The 22340-nt window shown below is 37.2% G+C and overlaps 1 long non-coding RNA gene across 1 annotated transcript; it reads left to right on the forward strand.

Moving 5' to 3' along the window:
• Positions 1-21200: 21200 nt before the first annotated feature.
• LOC117602882 (uncharacterized) lies at positions 21201-21926 on the forward strand. The gene is made up of 3 exons (XR_004581073.2): positions 21201-21339; positions 21611-21728; positions 21821-21926. It is a non-coding gene; the product is annotated as an uncharacterized LOC117602882 (long non-coding RNA).
• The last annotated feature ends 414 nt before the right edge of the window (positions 21927-22340 follow it).

The following is a 22340-nucleotide window of genomic DNA, read 5'->3' on the forward strand; positions in this document are numbered from 1 at the left end:
CTAGTGTATTTGTGAGATTTTTCGATTAAAACAAGATCAAACATGGCATAATTTGAATTATAATTTTTATTTACTTATTTATATCTAAATAAGTAAAAATAATGCAAATTATATGGTGTTTGGTCTTATTTTAGTCAGAAGAACCTTACAATTACATTGGTAAAAGTGTCATTTAGCAAAAATGAAAAACAAAAAAGTTATTGTTGAATTAATATTGTCTCACTCAAATGTTTTTGCTCGGGCCCTTTAATTCTTGGACCTCTTTCTCTTTCGTTATTTGTCATTTTCTACGTTCGCCAGCATTCAAGAACTCGCTCGAGTTGTATCGTTCTGCCAGCGTCATACACTTTTAGGAGAATCGGGAAAATCCAGCAACATAACACATTCTATGCTGAAAGAATATACTAACTTATCTGTCTAAAAAAATTTTAATAAATCTGGCAACAGATTTATTTTCTGACTGCTTTTCTTAAGTAATCAGAATTTCATCATTCCCCTGTACAGATCGTGTGTAGCAGTTTGTAGCAAACTCAACATATTTTCGATATTATGTAGAATACACAACCGAACGAAAAATATTAAAAATCCAGGATATTTTGTGCCGCTTTTTATATGCTAAAGGCGATTGAAATGAAATAAATGACCAACGATGAATAGTATAATATTGGTGATCGCTGTTCATCTATTTCCTTTCTACGATGTATTTCTTCCATAAGAGGCGGTTTCCTAACAATTTATAGTACAGTAAAACATGGATATATGCAAGACGTCCGGTCAAACTTCGACACCTCGCTTGGATATACATATGCAATGTTTTGATTCGATCTCTCTGGCATTTCGTCTACATTTAACATCAATTTTAGCAAGTAATTACAATTCAAACTATATCGTGTTTAGTATCATTTTAATCAGAAAAATCTGGCCAATGCGCTAGTAAAAATTATATTTTACAAAAGTCAAAAATAAAAATGTTTTATAACTGAATTAGTATTAGTCACACCGATATGTTTCGGCTCTTTCCTTTGATCATTGAACCACTCTCTCTCCTCCACTGCCTGTCCCCTTCTACGTTCACGCTTGGCTGGCGTCGCGTGTAATCCGAGATTCGACACCTCGGCTGGATATATGCAACGTCTGGGTCCCAATGTTTGTTGCATATATCCAGCTTTTACTGTAGTTATAACGAATAAAAAATAAAACTAACAAACCGTAAAAGATTGAAATTTCTTTATATCCATATATTCTATCCTAACCAATTTTCCTCGTATGTCTTCGCATTTACGTATTGTAATAGTTAGAATAACGGTAATATCTAATTGTAGAAATAACTTCGGTAATTATTGAGATTAGGTTACACCTCACCGATTTTGATGAAATTTAAATATATTGTAAAACTCAACATTTTTAACAACTTTTTCCTATACATATAACCGCCGCTCGGCCTTAGTTTTCGAAATATTTTCGAAAAACTGTCGAAACTAACACATTGAATTCTGGCCATCCGTGTGCGTTCGTGACAACGTACGCATTAGTATGGGATCGCCGTTTTTCTACTATTTCTGCAGGCAGCAGCGCGGCGACCGATGACCAATATATACCTTGCGTACTTCTGCATTCATGATTTCAATGTATCGTAGCTATGATAACAGCTGGGAATTTAATATAGCCTAACCTAACCTAATGTACTCTACCTAATCAGTGAATTAAGTTAGGTTAGGTTAGGTTAGGGTAAAGTGATCGCCTGACGGCGACCAGACGCACATACTGAGATTCAATATTGGAATAAGGGGTAAATGATTATAGTCTGTTTGCTAATACTTTAGATTTATTTTAAACTGGCTTAGAAAGATGTTCGCTCTGTGAAATTCAAACTGGAAGTGAAGCAACGCACAGACCCCCGAAAGGAAATCTGCCGTCCACTTGAAGAAAGAAACTTCGTCTATACCGTGTTTATTACCCTGGCCTCTAACAGTAAACAGTCTCAGGCCCTTAGACCTGATGGTGCCAGTCAGGCTATCGTAGCTACACAAAAGACAGTGCTTCTCAACAATTTATTTCTGCATAAGGATTATTGTTGAATAATCCAATATTCAAAATCATGAAAATTAATTAAATTTAATTTTTAAGCCCACCTGTAATATATGTGTATATATATTGATGTCGGTCTCCGCGCTGCTGCCTGCAAAAACAGTAGAAAAGCGGCGATGCCATACTAATGCGTACGTTGTCACGAACACACACGGATGGCCAGAATTCAATGTGTTAGTTTCAACAGTTTTTCGAAAATATCTCGAAAACTAAGGCCGAGCGGCGGTTATATGTATAAGAAAAAGGGGTAAACTTTACCTCAGGGGCCCAAAAATTATGGCCTTTTTTTCTATCTTCTTGAAGTATTTAACGAGTAGAATCTAAAAATCCTAGTTTTAAGGCGCGGAATCCATCGGTTCAGAAGTTATACGTGTGTAAAGGTGAGCGTTTTTAGCGTATTTGACAGGTTATTCCCCGCATCCAATCCTTTGCCGACCACCAGTTGGACTCTATTCGTTGGGTGTGAGTACCATCAGTTCCTATCAAATCCGAGGGGATATTGTTTATAAAAAAAAAAGTAACCTTAGGTATACCGGGTTTAGGCCGCCACTTAAGTACATAATTCTGTTTTACCGACAGCGACTCCACTCATTGGACAACACCAGGTTACAAGTCAATATGGCGTCGAAGTAACATGTAAAATATGCTAAAAATGTTCAGTTTTACACACATATAACTTCTGAACCGATGGATTCCGCGCCTTAAAACTAGGATTTTTAGATTCTACTCGTTAAATACTTCAAGAAGATAGAAAAAGAAGGCCATAATTTTTGGGCCCCTGAGTTAAAGTTCAGCCAGAAAAAGTTGTTCAAAATGTCTACTTTTACAGCACATTTAAATTTTATCAAAATCGGTGAGGTGTAACCTAATCTCAATAATTACCATAACTTCTATATCACGTACTTTTATCATATGTACGTACATACATATGTATACAAAACTTAAATATTAAAAAAAATATCAATAAAGGAAGTAGTTCAACTCCTTTTTTTAACTGCTTCCCAAGTTAATGTATTTCATAGTATTAATGTATTAAAAATGTATTTTTATGTATTAAAAAAATGTTAATGCATTAAGAATCAGACCTGAAACCGTAGAATCGGGATTCGAACTGAATCTCCTGGTTACTCACTTCTACCGTAGTACCATGGACGAAATTATATTATTTTATCGATTCGTCGATACTGCTGCCACGTGCTTAGGCGGCTTGGGCATCGAGCCTATAACGTAGAAATGACGCGAGCAGCCGAACGGAGAGCTCACACGGACACGTGGGACAACACGCTTGAGTTAGATCACCGACGAGATACTGTTAAAGACTGCCAACCCCTGTGTTAAAGTGCGGCACGCCAAGTGGGCCCAGTGGGCCTGGGGTACGATCGGTAAATAGGAATGATGGATAATGTAGAATAGTGATATTACCCATTGTACCACCGAAAAAAACTGTTATACCACCAACGAGATGATTTAGCTTTGTCACAGTACAATAATTATCTCGTCGGTGCTGCTTGGAAAACAATTATATTTTACCTTATAATTGGATTACATTCTTATTATAATACAATAATACAATTATTGTAATAATCGATACTACATAAATATATCAAGAATAAGAATATTTGATATGTAACGTTCTGAAAAAATACAAGGATTAAATAAAAAATAATTCGAAAATTACTGTTATATTTATAAAATAATGATTCTTAAACCAAAAATATTATTTAACTGTTAACAGGTGGGCATTTTTACTTTTTGCACAGGTAGCGGAAGTAAGCATTTTTAACAGAGAATGACATACTAAGCGCTTAGTGTATTCCCTTATTCTGCTATGTGGTGAACAGAGTCGAACGTCCCAAACGTTTGAAAGCTCGTGTCCTTGCATACCCCGCGCTGACGCTGGCGCACTCAGGGGGGGGGGGGGGGGGGGGGGGCAAGGGGCTCTAGCATTCCCCAAAGAAAAAGGAAAGAAAACAGTAGAAATATTTTCTAAAATCTGTTCCTAATTAAATTAGTGTTACTGTTTATGTAACATGTTAATAACACTGTTTTTTGTATTAAAAATATTTTTATTCGTTCAACTTAGCTCCCTCCAAGAATAAATTCTGAGTGCGTCACTGCCCGCGCATACCCCATTATGACCCCATCAATGACTGTCCTTTCTTTTTCAAGGTTTTGTGGCAAGACTTTATAACAGAAAACAGACCCCGAATATTCCGAAGGGTCGCAGACTGCGTCCAGCAGTGGACTTTATTGTGGTAATTTTAGAAATTCATTTTTTAGTAGAATAAAAATCTAACAATGAAAATACCGCGACTTAGCTTCTTTTACAATTTTTACTATCAATCGCACCGTGTGTTGGTCGACTCGCAATCAAACATGGAATAATGGCTCTCGCCAGTGATGCCACAACCGTGGGACGTGGGACAAATTTTTACCCTCTCCACGACGTCCCACGACGTCCCAGTGACTCTACCCTACCGCAGTTGTTGCATCTAACACAATCGCGTTATCCCACGTGTCCGTGTGAGCTCTGCGGGTTTGGCAGAGTTCGGCTGCTCTCGTCATTTCTACGTTATCGGCTTGATGCTCAAGCCGCTAAAGCACGTGGCAGCAGCATCGACGAATCGATAAAATAATATAATTTCGTCCATGGCACTATGGTAGAAGTGAGAAACCAGGAGATTCAGTTCGAATCCCGATTCTACGGTTTCAGTTCTGATTCTTAATGCATTAACGTTTTTTTAATACATAAAAATAAATTTTTAATACATTAATACTATGAAATACATTAACTTCGGAAGCAGTTAAAAAAAGGAGTTGAACTGCTTCCTTTATTGATATTTTTTTTAATATTTAAGTTTTATATATATACATATGTATGTACGTGATATAAAAGTGATTTCTTCAATTAGATATTACTGTTATTCTATTTATTAGAATACGTAAATGCGAAGACATACGAGGAAAATTGGATAGGATAGAATGTAAGGATATAAAGAAATTTCAATGTTTTACGGTTCGTTAGTTTTATTTTTTATTCGTTACAACTATTATCATTTTATTCTGTGAATAGTCATTAAAATGAAAGACAGAAAAGTACGGTTTGATTTTTTAGTTAATTTGTACTACATATTTCATCAGGTTTCCGGCAACTGTTGCAGCTGGTCCACGCTTATACGATGCTGAATATTTTATCTTTCTATAACATATGTAGGAAACAAATAAAAATATAGTTTGGTACAGTAAAACCTGCATAAATTCAACCAAGATTGGGACCCAGTGGTTGCATTTATCTAAGCATTCTTTCGTTGCATTTATCCAGGTTTTACTGTAATTGTTATAATACAGTATCAATTGTTAAACTTATTAAAAACTTATCTTATTTTGCATAATTATTCTGCATTTTCGCTTCCTTGCTTTGTAATGATGAATGACTGATTTTTTTTTCAATGAAACTCTTACTAGTGTATTTGTGAGATTTTTCGATTAAAACAAGATCGGACATGGTATAATTTGAATTATAATTTTAAATAAGTATAAATAATGCAAATTATATGGTGTTTGGTCTTATTTTAATCAGAAGAACCTTACAATTACATTGGTAAAAGTTTCATTTAGCAAAAATGAAAAATAAAAAGGTTATCATCTCAAATGTCTCACTCAAATGTTTTTTTTCGGGCCCTTTAATTCTCGGACCTCTTTCTCTTTCGCTATTTGTCTTTTTCTACGTTCGCCAGCATTCAAGAACTCGCTCAAGCTGTGTCTTTCTGCCAGCGTCGCACACTTTCAAGAGAATCGGGAAAATCCAGCATAATAACACATTCTATGCTGAAAGAATATACTAACTTATCTGTCTAAAAAAATTTTAATAAATCCGGCAATAGACTTATTTTCTGACTGCTTTTCTTAAGTAATCAGAATTTCACCATTCTCCTGTACAGATCGTGTGTAGCAGTTTGTAGCAAACTCAACATATTTTCGATATTATGTAGAATACACAACCGATCGACAAATATTAAAAATCCAAGATATTTTGTGCCGCTTTTTATATGTCAAGGGCCATCGAGATGAAATAAATGACCAACAATGAATAGTATAATAAAGGTGATCGCTATTCATCTATTTCCTCTCTACGATGTACAGGATTGCCTCGAAATAAGCAAGTGGCTCGGGATCGAACAGTTGCTTATTTCGAAGCAGAGACCACTTGCTTATTTCGAGGCAATCCTGTATTTCTTCCACAAAAGACGGTTTCCTAACAATTTATACTACAGTAAAATCTGGATATACATATGCAAGAGAGATTGGGATCCAAGCGAGGTGTCGAATCTCGGGTTACGCGCGACGCCAGTGTCACGTAGAAAGTCCACACGTTTTTAAATGAATATCACTTTTAAAGGTTTAGCACTTTATTTTTATAATATCATCCCGACTGACTCCGCTTATGTCCGGTAAGGTCTTTTATAATGTCGTTGGTGGTGGAGAAGGGGCCGATGATTGACAAGGTGGGATGTCCGTGAGAACGCATCTTATCGAATACTTAAGGGGGTAGACACGGGTAATGCAGCGAGGTGACATTACCGGCAAAAATGGGCATAAAAAGGGCTCCGGGATTTTTCGCTTTTCGTCCTTATATGAGAATATTTGAGGCTGGGTGAGGGCTCATTCGAAAGAGGAAGGTTCAATGCAGCGCGCTCTGGTCATGATTGAACGAGATTTTGTTAATATGTAATAATATGAGTGTCCAAAGTAGAGGAAAAATCGAGAAAATACATCCGCAGAATCCAAGGTATTTTTAGGTCACTAAAAGAGTTTTGTGACTCAAACGATGACCAGAGCGCGCTGCATTGAACCTTCCTCTTTCGAATGAGCCCTCGCCCAGCCTCAAATATTCTCATATAAGGACGAAAAGCGAAAAATCCCGGACCCCTTTTTGGGCCCATTTTTGCCGGTAATGTCACCTCGCTGCATTACCCGTGTCTACTCCCTTAACTCGAATCACCAAAGAAATAATAATAGCATCGACCAGATAATATATCATCTCATATCTCATGATACAGTTCTGTTTCTTACTGCGGCCGCAATATATTCTAGAGGACGTAAGAAAACGTCGAATTTTTCTGAAGCCGCAACCTCCCATAAGGATGGCAGTCTTTAACAGTATCTCGTCGGTGACGATTCTAATGAATTTTACTCGGAAAGATAAAATTCAAATGAATTACAAAGTTTACTAGATTAGTATAGATTCTATTCGGTGCATAAAATAAGTTAAAATGTTAACAACTTTTTAAATAATAGGATCTGATTGAAACGAAGTACATTTAACTAAAATCTCAACTTTGCGTTTGATTTTAAAAAAATGCCACAACTTACCAGATATTTAGTTATTACTGCAGGAAAGAGTGAACCTTCCTCTATCAGAATCTGAAAAAATTGGGTGCATGTTTTTGCACTTTTTCAAGAAAATGGCGATTGAATGAAATTACACCCATCTTGGCCGCTGCGCGCGAAGATGGAAAAGCAGTAACAGATACGATTATTAACCAGTTAACTGCCTTATTAACCATTATTATTAATCATTGCAACGTGTATATTCGTCACCCAAAACTTTATTTCGGTTTAATAAAAGTGTTTAATACTAACGAGGGGAACTACCTAAGTGTTACGCTCACTTATTAATGAAAGTTTGCCACCTTGTAGAGCTCGTCGCCCTGAACACGCCTATACCCCCTTTTGGGGGCAGACGGCTAATTGTTTAAAAGATATTAACAATTAAAGTTAGTTACTGCTTACATTGAGAAGCATGACAAACTAAGACATGTAAATGCTTAGCTCCGTGGTAAAACGCTTGACTCACAATCTAACTGTCCACGGTTCAAGTCCATGGTTCCGAACTTTTTTTTCTTTTTTCTTTTTAATGATAATTTGTCTCTTTTTGAATAACTATTACAACTGTGCTATAATCATTGCATTTATTAATAGGTAATTAATTACATGTGCTGAAATTTTTATAGAATTTAAGTTATCTTTTCTATCCAATACGTACATTAACACCCTTACCGCATTCAAAATTTACTAGCGTTTATTTGTTATTATACACACACAATTAATTTCCATAAAATACGAATATAATTTCTGTGCTATTGTTTTGGATTCTTCACTAATGTCTTCTGCGTCTTCTTCTAATGTTGTAAATATAAATTATAAATTTGCACAGTAGTATAAATGAATGTAACTAAATAAATATAATTAAATAAATTGAACTTGTAAAAACAAATAATAACAAATAAACGCGTGTAAATTCTGAATGCGGTAAGGGTGTTAATGTACGTATTGGATAGAAAAGATAACTTAAATTTTATAAAAATTTCAGCACATGTAATTAATTACCTATTAATAAATGTAATGATTATAGCACAGTTGTAATAGTTATTCAAAATGAGACAGATTATCATTAAAAAGAAAGAAGAAAAAAGAAAAAAAAAGTTGGGGGGAACCATGGACTTGAACCGTGGACAGTTAGATTGCGAGTCTAGCGTTTTACCGCAGAGCTAAGCATTTATATGTGTTAGTTTGTCATGCTTCTCAATGTAAGTAGTAACTAACTTTAACTGTTAATATCTTTTAAACAATTAACCGTCTGCCCCCAAAAGGAGGTATAGGCGTGTTCAAGGCGACGAGCTCTACAAGGTGGCAAAGTTTCATTAATGAGTGTAACACTTGGGTAGTTCCCCTCGTAAGTAAAAAAAAATGAAATAAGCAAAAACTTAAATTCAAAAAAGACGTAATAATGATAATCACTTAATTAATATTTCTAAAAAATGAGGACTATTCACTAATACCGCTGAGCAAACAAATAACTAACACCTTATCACTAATTGTATAATGTTTATGCGATTTTTAAATTCTAATGATAAATTATGGAAAGTTATAACACTTAACTTTTATGCGTCCGATCACTCCTTCGTTGCTGGGCAGCAGTGGGTCGGAGGAGGTCTCCGTTGGTGGAAACAATCTGAATGTTAATGGTGTTGCTGCAAACACACTCACTTTGTTTTTTGTTCACGAACACACGAACACACCTCACAGGAGGCACCAAAATGTACGGTCGAAACTGTTCCACATGAACACTTCCGAACTATTCGATAATAGGTAATCTCTTTTCTTTCCTTTAAAATTTATTTTAAGCTTCCGATGCACGATGATCTCTGATCTGTGGCTTAAAAAGGAATGACGATCGTCTCGTCCTCAGCTCTTCGATGGCGGTTACCCTTCGTCTTCGAACCTCGAGTTTTCTAAACACTCGAGAGCGATAAGGCCGGGTGATGATTCGGGGAAAAGAACGCAATTATTTGAGGCTATGGTAGGATGTGTAGGCTTACGAAGGTTTGTCAAATAATGAATTAGAATTATGTTGTAAAATGAATAGTTTATTGCGCAAGGGAAAAAGCCCGAAGGCATAAAAAACCCTTGATTATTGATTACAAATTTGATATTCCGTGTTAGAATGTAATTGTATGTGTGAGTGTGTCGCGTGTGAACCTTGATTTTAACGTGTACACGTATGGTGGGCGCCCGTCAGCGATTAATAATCGCGTGACTCCGGATTTTTTGGGAAACAGTTCCCCTATTAGTTTGAATTTTGTTGATTCGGAAACCAGTTCCGTTAGAGTCCCCCGCACAAGGAGACGTCAAAATGATATTGTTTTGTTGCTAGCAGGGCCCTGAGCTTGAATTAATAAAATACTACTGAATTTAACTACGCGATATAAAATCACCCGTTCGACCAGTCGCGCCCGAGGTACGTTAACGAATCCTTTTTCGAGGCATGAGTGCCCCGTTCTTCTCCCTCTAAACGTTGCGATACCCTTCGGTTCTCCGAAGAGACCGCCCGGCATCTCGCGTCAACCACGTTTTCTAAATATTTAAAACGAACGCGCAGACAATCTTGAAGAAGGACCATCCCATTCCGATGGGAAATCAAGTATCCAGCCGAAGTCTCAAAAAACCTTAATCATATTAGACGGAAAATTTTTTAAAATAGTATCTGATGATGAGAAGTGTACAAACGAACAAGTCGTTGCAAATTGTGTGAAATGTGAAGCAAAGATGACAGAAATTAAAGGCAAAATGTGTGCCTCATCTAATTTTCTACCTCATTTAAAAAGAAAGCACTCCGAATTTATGGAAGAGTACAAAGAACATGTTGCAAGCAAGAAACAAAAGATCAATAATTTTAATTCAAAAGATATTAGGAAGAAATCAACTGTACAAACTAAATCTCAGGAAGAACTAAATAAAGACCTTACGTTATTTTTTGTGCACTCGATGATACCTCTCAGAACAATAGAAGATCCTTATTTTCTTGCCATGATGACAAATGTTGGTATAACAACAAAATTTAATATTATTAGTCGTCGTTCTCTTGGAAGAGAAATAAATATTATTTGAGCAACAAAAAGAACAAATTAAAAGTATATTGAAAAATGTTCAATATGTTTGTACAACAGCTGATATTTGGTCATAAAAAAAAAGAAGTTTTTTTGGCGTTACAGTCCACTGGCTCGATTGTAAAACGTATGAACAAAGGGCAGCATGTCTTGCTTGTCGGAGGTTGTGGGACAGACATACTTTCGACAAAGTAGCTGACATATTAAATATTATTTACTGTGAATTTGGTTTAACTACAAATAAAATTGTTGCCACTGTGACAGACAATGGTAGCAATTTTGTAAAAGCCTTTAAAATATTTGGAGCGATAGAATTGAATAATTCAAACTCGAGTGAAAATTCATCTAATAGCAGCGAGGAAAACGATATTTATATGTGTGAGGAAACTGATAACGAATATGTCCCATTGTCCATTCCTAAGCAAAGTGTTTCTTCGTTGCCTAAACACTTGAGATGCTGTGCTCATATACTTAATTTATGTACAACAGCGGATATCAGTAAAGGTATTGAATCATCATCTTCTTTAAATGATATTCACAAGAAAGTTTTCGAAAAGTGCACGTCCTTGTGAAATGTGATTGGAAAACCCAATACATCCGAAATTATTATAAAAATTTTGGGACATACTTTATCCAGACCCGGGCAAACACGGTGGAACTCAACGTTCGATGCATGGTAATTATGCATAAAAGGACCCCCACTTCCAATTAGCTTGACCTTGACATATGTTGTCAAGGTCATGACCCTGAGTAACCTTGACCTTGAAAAAACTGGCGATCGCGATCCGTTCAAAAATTACGAAGCATTAAAGTTTCGCGTTTTCGCGTTTTAAGCAACCTTTTCCTATACATATAACCGCCGCTTGGCCATAGTACCGACACTGGTCGCAGAAACCATTGTAAAAAAGGCCAATCCAGATGTCCATCGATGGCTGGTGAGAAAGGCGTGGGTGTCTTTTGGTAAATTCTAACATGCACATATTGCTTGCCGGTCATAGTGTTGTTGTTTATAAAAGTAGTAGACGACAAACGGCAGTCATTTTTTGAAGTTTGGCATGCGTGGCCGACCGCCTGACGGCGGTCGGAATATTATTTTAGCGTAACCTAATCTAATCTAATACAAAATTAAATTAGTGAACTTGTTAATCAGTGAATTAGGTTAGATTCAGCTCGAATAATATTCCGGCCACCGTTAGGCGGCCGGCCACGCAAATCAAAATTCAAAATCATTGAAATCAGTTAAGTTTCATTTTTTAGTTCACCCGTTATACTCCTTAGGTTTCGACCGCCATAATCATCATCATACTTCATACTACTATATAAAGAGACAGCGTTTGTTTGTATGTACAGAAAAATTTCAAAAGCTACTTAACCGATTGATACCAAATTTTAACAGTAGCTTCCTTGCCTTGTGGAGAGTGACATAGGCTATATTATTTTAATAAAAATGATATTATATCCGCGTAGAAATACGTAAGAATATGTAGAGCGCTCAGCGCTCTGAGCCTATGCCCGCAACTCCCTAACTACCGCTCCCAACCGCTAGGTGGCTACGCGTTCGTGCCTACCAGAAAGAGAATTCGCAAAGTTTGCATAATATCCCTACTCCCTGTTAATGTATATAAAAGTGAAAATGCTGATCGTTTGTTCCTCTTTCACGTTTAAACGGTTAAACGGATTTCAATGAAATCTATCTTTTATCTTCTTCTATCTCTTCTATATATATAAAAATGAATGTTTCTTTGTTTGTTCCGTATGCGATTCTACACCATTCATCCGATTGCGATGAAACTTTGGTGAGATGTTGTGCGAACGCCCGCGAAGGTTTCTGGTCGTGTACAGTAAAACCTGGATATATGCGAGAAATTGGGACCCAAACATTGCATATATCCAGTCCAGGTGTCGAATCTCGGGCTACACGCGACGCTAGCCAAGCGTGAACGTAGAAAGGGATAGACAGTGGAGGAGAGAGAGAGGTCCAATGATCAAAGGAAAGAGCCAAAATGTATCGGTGTGACTAATACTAATTCAATTATAAAACTTTTTTTATTTTTGACTTTTTTTAAAATGAATCTTTTGCTAACGCATTAGTGAGATTTTTCTGATTAAAATGATACCAAACCCGATATAGTTTGAATTATAATTACTTGCTAAAATTGAGAAAAGTTGGCGAAAAGCCAGAGAGATCGAATCAAAACATTGAATATACGCACTGGAGGTGTCGAAGTTTGACCGGACAAGAAAGACAAATGTCCTGATTGACTCATCAACGCCCAGCCCAAACCCCTGAATCTAGAAACATGGAATTCGAATAGTGTATTCCTCTCATGACGTAAGTATCCACGAAGAAGGGATTTTTAGAAATTTAACCCTTAAGAGTGTAAAAAGGGTTAAAATCTATTTACACAGATTCGTGAATATCTCTTAGGCCTGATGAGATACCGACTTAGTTTAGTCTTGACAACATATGTCAAGGTCAAACTCATTGGAGGTGGGGGTCCTTTTATGCATAATTACCCAAATTTATAAAATTAAACATAAACTTGTGAACTTTTCCGAGCTCTTGGAAAAAAATACCAACCGTTGCAAGAGCATGAATTTTGTTATATACGGGAGTATTTGTGAGAAAAAATACAGAAAGGGAAAAGCACATTGCACAGAACGATGCGACACAACACCATAAACTTCATTTTAGTAAGAACGCACATACATGAAAATTAAAAGAAACTAGACTACAGATGGCGCAAAAGTGTCGCTTTTAGTTACCTTCCAACACTCCACCGTAAAAAGGCAATGTCTTGCGCCAATTGCACCAAAAACAAAAATAATTCAATATCTTAAGGGGGTAGACACGGCACGTGTCCTCTCCGATTTGGCCGGTCGGTATTATAGCAGATTTTTCTGCACAAAAATGGTAATACCCATAGACATACGGGTGGCCGATGAAAACGAGAGGGCGCTTTTTTCTAATTCTGTATTCTATTCTGAATGTAAAAGAAATCGTCAGCTGTCGCATTGTACTTGACAAAATTTAAACGCAAAATTTGGTTGATAGTGCAAATTTATTATACTTTTAATTAATCCAAATATGCTTATGCTACAATATGTTACGTTGGATAAATAAATGATGGGAAATCCCAGAAAAATAAAGTTTCTTAGGTTACATCTTTTTTTATATAAAAATACTAAACGATTAGGTTATGGTTAGATTAGTAAATAAATAGCGAATTATTTAAACAAAAAGGGAAGCCTTTTTTATTAATAAAATAATACAATAGAACATGAACTCTATACACTTATAAGATAATTGAAAGCAATTATTGAACAAACATTATGTATACAATTTGGTTGAGACGATTCCGGATCGCTTGTACTATCATGCTGTACACCCTGGTTTGATCTGTAAAAAGAAATATAACAATTTCTTTTTGATTTTATACTATTTGAATGTAAAATCTGTTACTTACATTTCCTGATGAATCCACTATTAGAAAAGTAAAAATTAATAGGAGAGTGTGAAGAGACCCACCACCACCCCCGTCAAAGACGGTCCTCTTCATTCTCCACATTTGTACTTTTGTGCCTAAAAGTATGTGTCATACTTACGCTGTCATACATATCATTTCCATTTGATATGAAAAAATTGTTCTCTTCCCTTGCAAAGTAAGGAAAAGTAGCTGGAAGTAAAAATTAATAGGAGAGTGTGAAGAGACCCACCACCACCCCCGTCAAAGACGGTCCTCTTCACTCTCCACATTTGTACTTTTGTGCATTTATTGCGGACCTCCTAAATAAATAAATACAACATGATAATGATTATAAATGAATTCACCTTTTGTGGCGATCTCATTTATTTTTCTACTAAAGTTGCGTAGCAGGTGATTGGTGCATTCAATTTTTCGTACATGCACCATATACTCTATAGGTGTCATACTTATGCTGTCATACATATCATTTCCATTTGATATGAAAGAATTGTTCTCTTCCCTTGCAAAGTAAGGAAAAGTAGCTGAAAGTAAAAATTAATAGGAAAGTGTGAAGAGACCCACCACCACCCCCGTCAAAGACAGTCCTCTTCACTCTCCACATTTGTACTTCTGTGCATTTATTGCGGACCTCCTAAATAAATAAATACAACATGATAATGATTATAAATGAATTCACGTACAGGTAATAAAAATAGAGGCATTGTACTTACCTTTTTATACACGTGTGTTCCCGTTTCCTCCCAGATTATAAATTGTTCTCTTCCCTTGCAAAGTAAGGAAAAGTAGCTGAAAGTAAAAATTAATAGGAGAATGTGAAGAGATCCACCACCACCCCCGTCAAAGATATTATTATACACCTCATCATGTGTGGTGTGTGCACCGCCGAGTGTAGTCTCAATAGACTGTAGAACAGCTCATCATATGAGCTGTGGGTACTCGACGGTGCAGTCGCAATAGACTATAGAACAGCTCATCATATGAGCTGTGTGCACCCGCAGGTGCATTGCGACCTTATATTGCAATCGTTTATTATACACTTCATCATATGAACTGTGTGCACTCGTCGGTGCAATTCTGATTTTTATGTACATCGTCACATGTACTTTCTTGTGTACTGGTACATGTATTGTTGCTCTGTTTTATGTATGCAGGCTCTCTAATAGGTTGCTGCCGATTAAATCTGCTGTCTATAATTTCTGGCAACATGGAGTCTTCATAAAACCTTTTCAGTTTTTGCTCCATTTCTGTTGCCCAGAATCTGTCGCCTCTTTGTACTTTTGTAATTTTTATTCCTTTCTTTGTCCATAAACAGAATAGAGCACATTGTCTATTCGTTACGTGTAACTGTCCTTGCACTTGATAATAGTAATGATGAATTTTATTCATTTCATCACCCCGGAAAATACGCCGTATTGCAGGAAGTTGCTCTATTGCTTCAGCAGGCGATAAATCCTTCGCCGATTCAGGGCATTTCACTTCGACGATAGTATCATCGTCCACGAGGCCGTCAGGAGTTGCACCTAAATAAGGCACAACGGCATCGATGAATAAACCACACGGTAGAATATGGATTCCCATTTCCGTTTCCAATTGTCTCAAGGCATTTGCCTCGTTCTCTCTTCCGTATTCAAGGGAACGCAAATATTGAATTTGCGGATACATTATACTCTTTATCGTATTTCCTCTTGGTGTATTCTTTCTCAATCGACATACCTTGCCGAAATGCGATGCAGTTAATAATTTTTTACGGTAGGCTATCCATTTTTCGCTCTTGGGCTGATCGCGAGTTTCTGCTTCAATTTTATGTCTCATCGTTTGCCACTGAAGGAGTGTAAGCATGTGCCTCTCACACTCAGAAGAGAATACTGCTTCTTCCATATCTGGTTTTTCTGCCGTGGGGCCGTAATCTTTGTCGCACGATTGCTTTTCGTATCGAGAAGAACATGCTTTGGCATTTTGCTTATATTTCGCTGCCATTTGCGATGCATGCTTACGCCGTTGTTCCATATTTTGTACGATGGCTGTCGGTTCCTTGTTCATAGCAGTACTCAATCGGCTGAACGACTCTCTTGAATTGAAATGAAGAGCAGCAGCAGAGACTCTACCCTGATACGAGCCCTTGCGTCCAAAGTTTATTCTTTTGCCACCGATGAATTTCGCAATTATGTTATTGAAACTCTCTACTGCATTATTATTTAATCCATATAACAAGCTTTCAGCTTGAGGAAAGAGCGGTTGCATTGCTTCTTCAATGCTTTGATAAATACCGCATTCTTTCAATTGTGGAACATAGTTCACTCCGTTCGGGTCAGAGTATTTGTTGCAGAAGTATGCTAGTCGTTGACACTCCTGATGTTCACCGAAAACATGACTCGCTACATTTTTCACATCTGTTTTTAAATTTTTTATTTGATCAGCGAGTGTTACTTTCTCTTTGAATCGGTATTCTGCAGCTTTTTTCACACCAGTGCGCAGGCGAAGGGCATTCTCTTTTACAATAGCTCGTAGTTCCTTGAAGCGGCCTTTTGTGGCGATCTCATTTATTTTTCTACCAAAGTTGCGTAGCAGGTGATTGGTACATTCAATTTTTCGTACAGGCACCATATATTCTTTGTATGGATCATTGTCCAATATCTTTTTGTACACACTGCTATCTCCATCGGCAACTAATATTGAATATATCAGGCCATGCATTTGTATGCTGCATTTAAATCCGTCTACAATAGCAGCACTTTCCATACCAGTTGAATTCTGGTTACGACCCCAGTTTTTAAAGCAACGATGCTGCCGTGCCTCTTCCTTCTTCTTGGCAGCGGTTTGGCAAATTATACAAAATTTATTTTTTACATTGATGTAGAGCACCTTTTTGGTGTGGTATCCCACGATGGCTCCTACACCAGACAGAGAGTTGTAATCACCTCCACGGTATGATCTCTTCATCCAGCTGCCATCTGCGACAACTGGAATGCATGGTATATTACAGCCTGGAAGCATATCGCCTCTTGCTATGGCTAGCTCTTTTTCTCATTTCCCTGCGTCTTCTATTTCTCGTTGCGCAGCCAATTCGAACGCATCGATTATTTCATCTTGGCATTTTTCGTAAATTCTCTAGCTCATGCAGGACACGTTCATGCCAGAAAGTATTTCTTCTAGTTGATTGTATCCGCCGCCTGTCATCATTGTACCGGAAACAGCGCTGCGGTTGATGTCCATCGTGTTATCACTGTTCTGAAGGCACGATACGCACTCAACGTGATTACACATTTGGCATTTTACTTTGTACTTTTTTTCAAGTCCGTTTTGTTGACATCCAATTATTTGGAAGTGTTCCACGCCACAGCCGATACTTGAATGTTTTCCAAACTGTATTATTTGCTTCAATTTCTTCCACGATTTCTTCATACGCTTCAATTTCTTCCACGATTTCTTCATACGCCTCAATTTTTTCCACGTTTTCTTCATACGCTTCCACGGTCGAAAAATCATTCGCAGCAGGCGAGTGTGGAAGCATCTCATAACAGGTGGAAGGTTCTTCAATCACAGAAAAATCGTCAGCAGGAGGCGAGTGTGGCAGCAGCTCATAAGAAGTGGAAGGTTCTTCAATCGCAGAATAATCAGTCGCAACAGGCAAGTGTCGGAGCATTTCGGAAGAGCTGGTACCTGCATCGTCTACGGTACAGGTGCTCTGACCTACCGCGAGGTACGCTGCCTTCTTCAAACGACGCCTAAGTAGAAATAACACACACACACATGCAGGTACCAAATAAAAACAATTGCTTATTACGGAAGGTAGTGTGAAGTTCAAGGAATGAGGCGAGTGTGCATGAGAGAGAGAGAGAGAGAGAGAGAGAGAGAAAGAGAGAAAGAAACCGAACCGTTCAAATGTTCGAGTACCTTGATCGCAGCTGATAGCTTGATCGCGACGGGTAATCCGACACATTCGAGTCATACAGGATTGCCTCGAAATAAGCAAGTGGCTCGGGACAGAACAGTTGCTTATTTCGAAGCAGGTATGCTATTCGGCTTGACTTTGTTCTCGAAACGGGACGATAGAGAACGCGAGAAACGAGTGAGAGATCCGAGGTAACGGTAAATCATAAAGCGATCGGCCGAGCTGCGATGTTACTTTTTGAACAAGGATAGAATATAGCATGCCCTCTCATTCTCGCACTATGCGTTTCCGAAAGCATGTAGAAGCACATGATCGAAACATGCTCCAATTTACTAATTGCGTGTTATACTCCCTCTTATTTCTTTTGACGAAATATTAGTGCACATCTGTGTACGAATGTTATATAATTATTGCTAGTAATACACAGGACATGTAATTACAAATATTCAAAATGTTCCCTAAATTATTGATATACATAAATGGATATATAATATACGAAAAGATGTTTTAAATGCCGCTCTTGAAGAAATAAAGAAAATTTAATTGTGAAACTCTTTTTCACTGGCGCATCGACAAGGAGTTTTGTATATTTTGTATATTGTTGTTACTCGCAGTATAGTAATTCCTCCGAGATTGCGACTGTGGTCGGAATCTAAATGTTGCAATGACGGTAGAGGAGACTCGAAATTCTATGACTGGGCGGCAAGACTCTGTCGCCGCGGCTCGCTTTTGTAGTAAAACAGGGTCGTAAAAGAGAAGGATAGCATGAGAAGCTTGGAACACATCAGAATAGCTAATACTAGAATGAGAAAGCATATTCCATCGTTCTTCTACTAATTGCCTTCACCCAAACAAAACATCGGCTTCTCGCTTTCACAGACCTCTCACTCATTTTCCGGACCTCTATTCTAAAGGAGAAAGATGGAGTGAGAGCTGGAGCAGCGTAAAATTGCCAATGTTTCAATGGATCAGGGCCGTACTGTTGAAATTTTTCACGTGACAATTCAGTCGAAACACGATATACGTCGAATTATTTATAACAGAGCTCGGTAGGATTTGCCCTTTTCAGCTGATTTTCAGCTGGCTCCGCGTACCGCTATTCCCCTTGCCGCGACGTTCAGCACGCAACCTACGATCCGTTAAGCCGAGTATCCACCTGTATCAAACGCCCGTATCGTATCACCGTTACGAACCCTTTTGAATAGGCAGACGTTGCCTCGTTGCATGCCACGGCGTGCTACGGCTCGGACAATATTTCTTCGTTTCTTGAAAGAAACTCCTATAGGCGAGAAGTTTCGATTTGCTGCATGCTGTTTCTTTATTGTAATTGTCCTAACCATATCATGTTTGGTATCATTTTAATCAGAAAAACGTCACAAATATCTTGGTAAAAGTTTTATAAGAAAAAAATGAAAAATAACAAAGTTCAGTCATTGCATTAGTATTATCTCACTGATATATCTGATTCCAGATCATATTATCTCGAGCCTCAAGTTTCCACTTGACATAGCATTTCGGGCCTTCGCCTGGGTATGTTGTTTTTACGTTTCAAGTGGTCTCCGAACCTATCCTTTGAACAGCAAGAAACCGACAATTTTCGGATCGGCCCGTTCCTTCACCTCCGTATCACAGCCCAATAGAACTTTCGATATTCGGCAACGGAAAAATCTCTGGATAATTAACATTGTCCTTTTTCAATAATCACAGAGGTTCTTATTAACATTGCTCTTTTATGTACAGCGTATCACCGAAGATAATTGATCTGTTTAAATATATTTAGACGATAAAATTTGTCTAAATTAAATTAGATTAAGTTCATAAATAATTTCATCGATTTTGAAATGAATCCAATAATACTGCAAGATTTCAAATAAATTGAAACCCAAGTGACGGCATGAAACGCTATGTCAAGTGCAAACGCATAAACCTTTCCTTCGATACAACGGCAAAGAATCGACAAATTTTTCGGATGGGTCCGTTGCCTCCATTCCTTTGGAACGGCACGCAGCAAAACGAAACTCCTCGCCTGTAGTGGCCCAGTCCTATTGCCGAACCGTTTCTATCAAGAAACGAAGAAATATTGTCCGAGCCGTAGCACGCCGTGGCATGCAACGTGGCAACGTCTGCCTATTCGAAAGGGTTCGGAACGGTGACACGATACGGGCGTTTGATACAGGTGGATACTCGGCTTTAGAGGCTCAGGAGCGTATCACTCATAAACGTACGCTGGCAATAGCTTCCCACCTCACCCACGAGGTACTATTGTCGATGCGTTTTTTTTTAAGTGGTTGCCAGCATATGTTTACGAGTGATACGCTCTTGAGCCTTGAATGCTTCGTACGCTGCGCGCTGAACGTCGCGGCAAGGAGAATAGCGGTTGGCGGAGCAAGCCCGAAATAGGCTGAAAAGTGGAAATCTTGCACAGCTCTGATTTATAACAATCTGAGTTTGTAAGAAACGATAATTGATAACAGACATTGTAACCGTAACAAAGATAAAAAAAACGCGGGCATCGCGGGACGGCCGATAAGAGCGAAGTTCAAGTCATAATGCGTAAATTTACAGTTTAGAATTGATTTAATAATTTCATGGTATATAATATTGAAAATGAAAATAAAATGGTCAATATTAGAGAAATGATATTTATTACTATAAATAAATACGGCGAGATCGTCTTTTGTTGCGAGCGTTCTTGTACACACGATCGACGCGAAATTTCGCTGGATATCCGCTTTCAAAACATGTGAATGGGAGACAAATAGCGGAGAGGGGCTCAAGAATTGGAGTCGATGGTACGCGCAATCATGGTAGGCGCCAAACGCGCAAAGGAGAGCTCCAATATAAAAAATGAAAGAAGGGAGAGAATGAGAGAAGGGAATATGTAATATTGTATTACAGATTATAAAATACCATGATATTACTGCATCAAAAACTAATGACTTCATACAAATCTATAATATAAAACATAACTTACCTTTCTTGCCGTTTTTTATTTTTAGATATACGCTTTGCAAATATGGTATAACTCCGATTTTTCTTATTCCCTTTCAAATGCATTCTGCTTCTTGCATTTTCACTTTCTTCTTTTCGTTCCATATTCACACAATTAGCACAATAATATATAAAAATGAAATAGTTCAAAAGTTATAAATTATACACAACAAATGAAAACTGTATTGAAAACTGTATTGCTTTCTTGCGCGTATTCACCGTTGTGCGGAAAAACAAAGAAAATCGGGGAGAGCATCAGAAATCCAAGATGGTAAGTACCTTCCAGACGCACATACATTCGTGTCTTCCTTATTTTATGAAATAAGAAGTTTTTATTATTTACTGTGCATATTTTTAGGAAAAAATGGATTGTACCATGGCGGAGAGCCAAGGAAATGGTGAATTGGCAAAAAATACAGAGCAGAATCACGTAAATACCTTTACGCTCACTATCTCTATCACTTTTATTCTTCTATGTGTTGTGTGAACTGTTCTTAGATGAAAAGTCGAGATTTTCGGAAATTTTAATTATTTATAACTTTTAAATGCGTTCACCGATATACATGAAATTTTTAGCATACACACAACTTATCTGAATCTACGAAAGTCATTTCAGTTGAAAAATTACCATTCTCTATTTTTTTTAATGATTTTTTTTAATGATTTCAACAAATTGTAATTTTTTAAAACGATAAAAATAGTTCTGTTTAGGAACAGATAAATCAGGGGAGGAAAGAAAGTAGCGAGAAACCTAATGAGGAAATGAACAAGGACTTGAACAAGGAATTAATTCAATTACTCGCAACATATAAGAAACAAGTAAGTATATATATATAATTGTGATTTCTCAGCGTGGAATCAACATCCATATGATTATACTACAATAATTATGTTTATGTTCTATCTTACAGAATGCAGAGCTCAAAAAGGAACTGAAGCGACTGAAATATAGTCGAGGAGCAAGAGGAGGAGGTAGAGGAAGAGGCGGAGGAGAGGGTAGACGAAGAGGAGGCAGAGGAAGAGGAGGTAGAGGAAGAGGCGGAGGAAAATGGGGCACTTATAGCAAAAATAATCCGACTATCATTTTTCAATAAATAAAAAAAAACAAAAATACTATGCTTTCTTTGTTGTACATTCTATCCATACCCTAATTATAATATAAGTAAATATAATATTATTAGTACATAATTTTTTAATATATAGGTGTATTTAATAAAAAACATAAAGTAAAATATGTAAAATAAATACATATTCAAATTTTTTTTTTTCAATTGGCAAGAAGTATTATGTCGCGTTTTTATATTTAATTATATTTAAGAACAATATTTATATTCAATTATATTTGTGCATATTAACTAAGTTTGTTCATCTATTTGCTATTGACTTTTTACTGTAAAGATATTGTTTTTTGCCATGATTACACGTTAGCAG

The sequence above is a fragment of the Osmia lignaria genome, chromosome 12 (assembly GCF_051020975.1).
Source record: "Osmia lignaria lignaria isolate PbOS001 chromosome 12, iyOsmLign1, whole genome shotgun sequence".
Classification (NCBI taxonomy): Eukaryota; Metazoa; Arthropoda; class Insecta; order Hymenoptera; family Megachilidae; genus Osmia; species Osmia lignaria.